Source organism: Oryx dammah, unplaced genomic scaffold, assembly GCF_014754425.2.
Source record: "Oryx dammah isolate SB20612 unplaced genomic scaffold, SCBI_Odam_1.1 HiC_scaffold_18, whole genome shotgun sequence".
In the NCBI taxonomy this organism is placed as follows: domain Eukaryota; kingdom Metazoa; phylum Chordata; class Mammalia; order Artiodactyla; family Bovidae; genus Oryx; species Oryx dammah.
Window position 1 is genome coordinate 66,825,631 of NW_024070202.1, and position 8,310 is coordinate 66,833,940.

The window sequence follows — 8,310 nt, forward strand, 5'->3', positions numbered from 1 at the left end:
CCATGATCAGGGTGCTGGTATGGTTGGGTTCTGTTGCCGCAGACAGCTGACTGCCTGTTGTATCCTTACATGGGGGGAAGGGAGGGAGCTCTGGTCCCTTTATCCCCTTATAAGGGCACCAGTCCCATCATGGGGGCTCCACCCCCATGACCTCATCTGAACCTGAGTACACAAAGGCCCCACTTCCAAATACCATTGCACTGGGGGTTAAGGCCTCAGCATATGAATTGAGGGGTGACCCCAGCACGTAGTCAATAACAGATGGGTAAATTTTAATCTAGTGTCCCCTTCTCATGTCTATGGGAAAACTGTGAGCATCTGAAATTTTAAGATGGTATTTGCTTGTGTGATTATGCACACAGAGGCCTCCTACTCATCAGATTCCATTTATCAAAAGGTTCCATGGAATTTAAAAAAAACATAAAGAGGAGTCACAGTGCTGGATGGTGATGAAGGAAACACTCCTGAGGTGGCTTATTGTCTGCTGGGCACCGGTAGTCCCCTTGGAGGCTGTGGCAGCATTTGGTGCGATTCTAAACTCCTGGTTGTCCTGTTTGTGAACCCCTGGAGGCCTCCCAGCATTCTCTTAATATCCCTCAACTTCAGCAATATGCTTTCTTTTCTCTTGTGATTACAGGAAGAATAATAATTCTCATTATAAATAATCAAGCCCCCTTGTAAATAAAATATAGAGTACAGAATGTCCTTCCAAGCTTTTTCCCTAATTCTCTTCCCACGTTTCTCCTCTTTTGTGTTGTACACACATCCCACAGTAATGAGCAGCCTTCAGACTGGTTCAGAATTGTGTGTGGACTTTGTTATTATAATTACAGAACCTCTGGGTAGCAAGAAACAGAAGCTGCATTTCTTTTGTGAGAAGACCAATAACAAAAACGGTAGTGAAGGTTATTCAACAAAGCTGTTAAAAGTCAGCGAAAAGAGACACAGAAAGGGGAATGGAGAGAGGTTGGGGAGAGGCAGACAAACGGGGAATAAGCAGTGGAAGAAGGCGGCAAGGGACAGCAGCTGAGATTGTGGGGTTTTGCAAATGAGAAGATTTACATAGGCACGTTGGGGAGATCCAGGAGGGATCCTGTCTTGGAGGCAGCCCTGCAGTGTTCACCACTGTCAGAGGGAGAAACAGAGCTGCTATCTGTTCTACAGAATCAGGTGTTACCTTGAGTTTGCACATCAAAACTTGGCCCATGGACTGAGAGCATTGGTATCACCCAGAAGCTTGTTAGAAAGGCAGGATCGTAGACCCCTGACTTACTGACTCAGAATCTTTGTGTCAACGAGATCCTCCATATCTCCATATCTCAACACTTATTGTTGAGAAACTCTGACCAAGGGAACCCTCAGGCAGGTGGCAGAGGGGCCGGTAATGTGGGCCACCGTGAGACAGCAAGAAGTGTTCCTGGAAGAAGCCAGAAACCAAAATGACTGGGGAGATTCTGCTGACAGACGAGGCAGTACAGCAGAATGGTTAGGAATGGTTCAAATCCCATCCTGCCACTCACCAGCTGGGGAACTTTGGGCAATGACAAACTTTTCAAGCTTCAAGATCGCCATCTGTAAAACAGTGCCAACCACAGCACCTCCATCAGAGAGGGCTTGTAAGGAAAACTGGGTTTACATATGCGAAGTCTCAGAACTGTTTCTGAGAAGTTGGTGACAATAGTTGTTTTGTTTTTTAAGAATTTGTTACAATATTGCTTCTGGTGTTTTGTGTTTTGGTTTTTTGGCCCTGAGGCATGTGGGATCATAGCTCCCTGATCAGGGATTAAACCTGCACCTCCTGCATTGGAAGGCAAAGGCTCAACCCCTGGACAGCTAGAGAAGTCCCATTTGCTGTTATTGTTATGATGATGTATCTGGCTTCAGCAGGTTCACTGAGGAAACAGAAACGAGCAGCAGGGGAAGCAGGGGACATGGTTTCCCAGTTTCAGAGTCAGGTCAGGTTGGGAAGAGAGCAGAGGTGTCTTTGGAACTTGCTCCAGTACAGAAGCAGCTGGTTTCATCCCTGTGTAAGCAGCTCTGCTGTTTACCATGGACACTAATAATAACCAGCCCTTGCATCTGTTCTACACATCACCCCACCTCCCCTCTCCAGCTCACTGTCCCAGGCACAGTGTCCCTTCTTCCTCCTCCTTCCCGGCCGTGGGCATGGGCTTATTTGGTATGTACCCTGAACAGGTGGCCTGTAGGATAAACAGGAAAGTCCATGACCCAACTCCACGGCTCAAAGCAAGTCCTGGCTCTGGATGGAGATGAGGACTCTGCTAATGTCAAGATGACCTTATCTTTACTCCTTTGACATAGGGGTACCTAAAAGTTATGGGCTTCCCTGGTGGCTCAGATGGTAAAGAATCTGCCTGCCATGCGGAAGAGCCAGGTTCAGTCCCTGGGTTGGGAAGATCCCCTGGAGAAGGGAATGGCTACCCACTCCAGTATCCTTGCCTGGAGAATCCCACGGACAGAGGAGCCTGGCAGGCTACAGTCCATGGGGGTTGCAAAGAGTCAGACACGACTGACACGAACACTTTCAACAAAGGTTACAGCAATATTTTTCAGAAATGTATGTCCCATTTTAAAATGGAATATAGAAATAAGAGGCCTCAAAAGGCAGCAGTATTTTTTTTACACTATGACAGTGAATACAGTGACAGAGAGACTCTGCTTCTGCCTTTGTTACTGCCTTCTGAGGTTGAGTTCACGCTCCAGAGAGTCCCTGTATACAGATATAGTCCTGTTCAGACTGAAGGAAGAATAGGTCTAAACCCTGTCTCTCAATAGCTTTAGAAAGATCTCAAGGCTTAAGTCATGGTAAATGAACCCCTCTGTCAGGATTTGGGGCAAATATGACTTTTAGTTGAATACCCTACATCCCCATTTATGTGTGTGTGACCTATTGGATCTGACTACACTGGAGATTTCTTTGTCAAACTCCTTAACTGGAACGTACATTCTTAAATATCAGCCCCATGAAGGGGTACTGACTCTAGATGAGCATCCACATTTTAAGCTTTGCTGGAACCCCTGCAATGCTTTTTATTCCTGGGAGCTCCCTGCACTTCCTAAATGGTGCTATTGAAGAATTAATTACCAGGAAGGTATAAAGGAATCATTCTCCTCATCTAAGTGCAAATGCAGACAAAGATTAAATGTCTACAACCTACCAGTTCAGTAGTCCAGTCTGGATGGTCAAAAAGTCTGGGGTGATGGTGGTGGGATTGGATTTGATTTTTTTTCTTTTTTTGATGTCTGATCTGATTTATTTGTTACTCTCAGAACATCTCATTTTTGACTGGACTCAGACTTAGAAGTAGAAGCTCTCAGAGAGGACAGCCTCCGTCTCTTGGCGATCTGTTCCTGCCTTTTTTCTTTGGCCTCCTTCATTCTCTTGGCCAAAAGTTTAGCATATTCTGCAGCCTCTTCTTTATTTTTCTTAGTATGCTGTTTCTTCAGAGCAATACGCCGGCGTTTGCGTTGCAGAACTCGTGGAGTCATGAGACGCTGAATCTTGGGTGTTTTAGACCGTCTTTGTTTAGGGGCTTTCGCACAACATATTGGCGGACATCATCTTCTTTAGAGAGATTGAAAAGTTTGCGGATTCTGCTGGCTCTTTTGGGAACCAGGCGACGAGGCACTGTAGTATCAGAGTCCAGGAATATCCTTCTCCCCTTTCTTCACGATGACCAAATTGAGAACACTCAGATTGGCATCCACAATGCAACCCCGTACAGATTTGCGCTTTCTCTCTCCAGTCCTCCTTGGTCTGTAACAGGAATGCCCCTTACTCAGAAGCAGGCGAACTCGGCCATGGGTCAAGACACCTTGCTTCATGGGGAAACCCTGCTTATCGTTCCCGCCACTGATTCGGACCACATAACCCTTCCATTCTTCACCCAGAGCGTCAGCAGCAACTTCTGTGGCCATACGCTTCTCGTAGAAGGTACGAAGTTTTCGTTCATCATCCACTTCAATGAGCTTCTGGCAGCCAGTGGCCGGGAAAGAGATGTTCAGCTTCATTCTGAAGTGGCCGACAGCCTCCGAGGCGCCACGAAAAATAGCTGGATTTGATTCTTGACAGTGGATCACAAAGACTAAATAAAGATGTGGTCACAACAGTTGCTGAACTGATGAGCTGCTGTCTTCTCTTGGTGTGTGGCTCTAGAAAATGCTATTACCTCTTCAAGTTTCTCTAGGAAGCAGACCAAGCACAGTTTCTGTTGCTGAACAGGGCACATAGTAATCTTTATCACTCTGTTGTAAGGCTATCTGAGCTCCCTAGAAATAGGATCTAGATTCCTGGCACGATATGAATAGCTCACTGGGATTCAAGTGGCCTGTTAAATTTATATCATGGTCATAGTTCCACCAAGAAAGTTGCTTTCACTGTACTGCATGCTGACCAGACAAAGGTGCCCACGGACTGCTGGGCTCTGAATTGAAAGAGAATCCAAGACTCCCCTTCCCGGGTGCCTCTCTTGAGGGATACTTGGGCAGCAGCCGGAAGAGAGATTGCACAACTGTCAAGGATGCATTGCTAACCTCACAGCTGTAAGATGCAGAAATAGAGGCTTAATACCTGGCTTGCCTTTTTGGACACAGCACATCACACACAGACAGGGAGGCAGATGGAAGTATGCTCTCTGCCTCACGAAGCCCTGGAAGCTATACAGGTGGCAGTGAAACAGTCTCTGCACTTAAGCCCTTGATCCCCTTCAGACCCGAGAAGAAGTTCATGTGTCTGTGACGGATCTCACAGATAATAGGAATGTTTGGCAATAAGATTCTGGGAGCATGTTATAGTCTTTAAACATTTGCACATTGAGCCTTCCCACTGCTGAAAGCTTCACCCCTGTTTCTGAGCTTTGGTAGGGACAGAGGGTCTCACTAAAGAAAAAAAATACAATTTCCTGACCTAACATCCCACCTCATTCTCTCCAAGCCAAACACCCATGAGGCGGTAAAATGCCAAGAAAATTCTATTATGATATAGCTAGTGAGAGTGTTAGTCACTCAATTGTATCCGACTCTTTGTGACTCCATGGATTGTAGCCTGCCAGACTTTTGTCCATGGAATTCTCCAGGTAAGAATACTGGAGTGGGTAGCCACTTCCTTCTCTAGTGAATCTTCCCGACCCAGGGATAAAACTCAGGTCTCCTATGTTGCAGGCAGATTCTTTACCATCTGAGCTACAGGGAAGCCCCTATGATAGAGATATTGTCTATCCAATTGAAGGTCAAATCTGGTTCTCAAGTTCTCATCCAAATTTATGAGCAAGTGGTTCTTCATCCAATAGGTATTTTGAAAGTCCCACCTGTGGCTTGACTTCCTGGTTTAGTAAGTCTCAAACACAAGATTCATCTCCTAACAAGAAAGTATTTTTCACCAATAGTACAACTTGCCTCCAAGGTGGACAAATTCCATGGAGTAGGTTATGCGGTCACGTTGTTAGTTGCTCAGTTGTGTCCGACTCTTTGTGACCCCATGGACTGTGGCCCATCAGGCTCCTCTGTCCATGAAATTCTCCAGGCAAGAATGCTGGAGTGGGTTGCCATTCTCTTCTCCAGGGGATCTTCCTGACCTAGGGATCAAAGCCAGGTCTCCTGCATTGCAGGGCGATACTTTACCATCTGAGCTTGGTATCTGCTGAAAAATTTATTTGACACATGGAAAAACCATGATGTTCCCAGGGCCTCAAATCCAGATATATGAGTGACATTTTCTAGTATGTGACGCAGGTAGTGGTTAAGGCTTTAATGGTCAATATGCTCTTAATCTGGGAGAGGAGACCAGGAAGCTCCTATTACGAGAATATGTCCCTGGTGGTCAGGATCCAATATAAACTCCTACCTGGGAGATTGAGATGAATGTGGCATAATAGATTACACATCTGGATCAGCCCATAAGTGGTGGATAAACTTCATAGGACCTGGGTATAGGGAACCATGCATGGGTGAAGAAGCTACTGGACATGTCCAAACCCTGGAGTCTCTATGGACTGTAGCCTGCCAGGCTCCTCTGTCCATGGAGTTCTCCAGGCAAGAATATTGGAGTGGGTAGCCATTCCCTTCTCCAAAGGATAGTCCCAACCTAGAGACTGAACCCAGGTCTCCTGCATTTCAGACAGATTCTTTACTGTCTGAGTCACCAGGGAAGCCCAGAATCTCTATACCTAATCACTTTCCTCCCTCTTCATGCCTGCCTGGACCCCTGTAGGGGACTGAGCAGGTGGGGCTATATAGTTTGGAAAGAGCTTCACGGACGTAAATTTTATGCTCCTGTGAGATCATCTCCATACTATTGCCACAAGGCAGGCCAGTCTGACACTTTTTTTTGTTGTTGAGTTTGTTGTGCTTCTACCACTTTCTTCCTCTGTGATGTGGACATACCTCTGACATAAAGCCTGTGTAGCAAGTGCCCTCTTCTCTGTGGTGACCCTCCTTGATCCACGAAGGTAGCCTTGTTGCAGAATGACCTTTCCATGCAGTTCTTATTGGGGGGAAAGTTTAGATGGTCTGGGTCAACCCAGAATAGGGTTACAAATGAACATGTCTGAGCAGGAAGATGGTGGAACCAGAGGTGTGAATTGTTTTACTCCTGTCCCATAGGTAAAGAATGGAGAAAAGCCTTCTGTGGGTGTCACGGGCAATGGCCTTTTGTGTATGCCATCCTTGGCTTGAACTGGACACAAGAGATTTTATCAATATTCTACTGTCTCAAATGTTGGCATAGGAGCAGATTCCATGTAGCAGTAATACAACTGCTTATCTTGGCCCTATGCAACTGTACTCTTGCCCCCCTGGGCAAATGATGTCAGTGCTAAACTGATCAAGAGGGTCACCTTGAACCAGACTCAGGTTAGCACTGTGTGACCCCAAGACTGGTTTCACTTTCTCTCTGAGGTGGACAGGCCCTTGGGAGTTACATATGACCCTTCACAATGACCCAAGCCTTGATGGCAGCAGCCACATCCTCAGCCTCTGGCTCCAATATCAAGAATTCCCTGGGAAGAACATGTAAACCATTTTACCCAGATTTTCTTCCCAAGTGCATGAGAAAACATCTTATGGTAACCATAGGGAGATACTGCCAATGAGACAGCCATTCCTTGTTCTGGATTATCTGTTTTAGAAGCCTGTCAGGTAAATATATAGTCCTAAATTCAGGGAAGAAAATTTATAGCAAATCTTAGAGCTAGAAGAGATTCAATTCTTTACCCCAGTCTTCTGATAAATTTTTACTATAACCAGCCAAACAATAAAAACATTCCCTAGATTATACACACTACTATATGTAAGACAGATAATGAACAAGAACCTACTGAATATCACAAGGACCTATATTCAATATTCTGTGATAAGCTATATGAGAAAAGAATTTGAGAATGAATGAATGTATGTATATGTATAACTGAATCATTCGTTGTACACCTGAAATTAACACAACATTGTAAATAAACTATACTCCAGTACAATTTTTTAAACTGATACATTTCTTATAAAACCCCTAGAGGAATCTGATTTTTTCCTATTTTTTCTATATAAATTTTAATTTTAACATAGCATTATTATAATTTGCATATGGATGTCCTGCTCCCAAAGACCCTGAAAATATTCACATCATTGATTTCTCTAACTATGCAACTCCACAATTTGAAAGATTCTTGTTCTCAAAATTTCCATGGACCAACCATTCCCGGGTGAAAGAATTTTATGGCATGTCCATTTATTTCACTGTGACTCAACTGAGCATCATGTAGGATTATGTTCTGTTTAGGCAGCTCATTTAAACTTTTTTTAAACTTTTTTGAGAACTAGCTTAACTTCTGTCCCTTAATCAGGAGTAGCTCTATCTGAAGCTCTTTTCAGTGTGGTTGTTCTTGAGCTGTCAGAAAAATAGACATTTTGTGGTCTAAAAATAAATATAATAAGTTCCCTTATTTTAAAATGGCAGAACAGATTTTATACAACTGTTCCGCCAAATTTACTGCATGACACTGGGTTTGGAAAGTTTCAATACCCAGAATAATATCATGGAAACTTTGGGGCTTGAAAACAAGAGCTGGAATGGAAAGTACTTCCTTTCCTTCCCTGTGTGAAGAGAGGTAACATTAGCTCCGTGTGTTGGCAAAGAGGCATGCAAACGTACAGTTTCTGGATTCCACAGAGGACCCCAAACAAACAAACAAAATTCCTTAAGAACACAAAAACAATTAGTTTACCAAGTTTTTCTGGCCATTCTCTAAGTTTACTAAGAAGGGTTGTGTCTACTAAGCAGGCAGACTCTCGATTACCATC

At 44.4% G+C, this 8,310-nt stretch overlaps 1 pseudogene; it reads right to left on the reverse strand.

Annotated features, from left to right (window-relative positions):
• Positions 1-3,261: 3,261 nt before the first annotated feature.
• Positions 3,262-4,069, reverse strand: LOC120877410 (annotated as a pseudogene).
• Between the last annotated feature and the right edge of the window lie 4,241 nt (positions 4,070-8,310).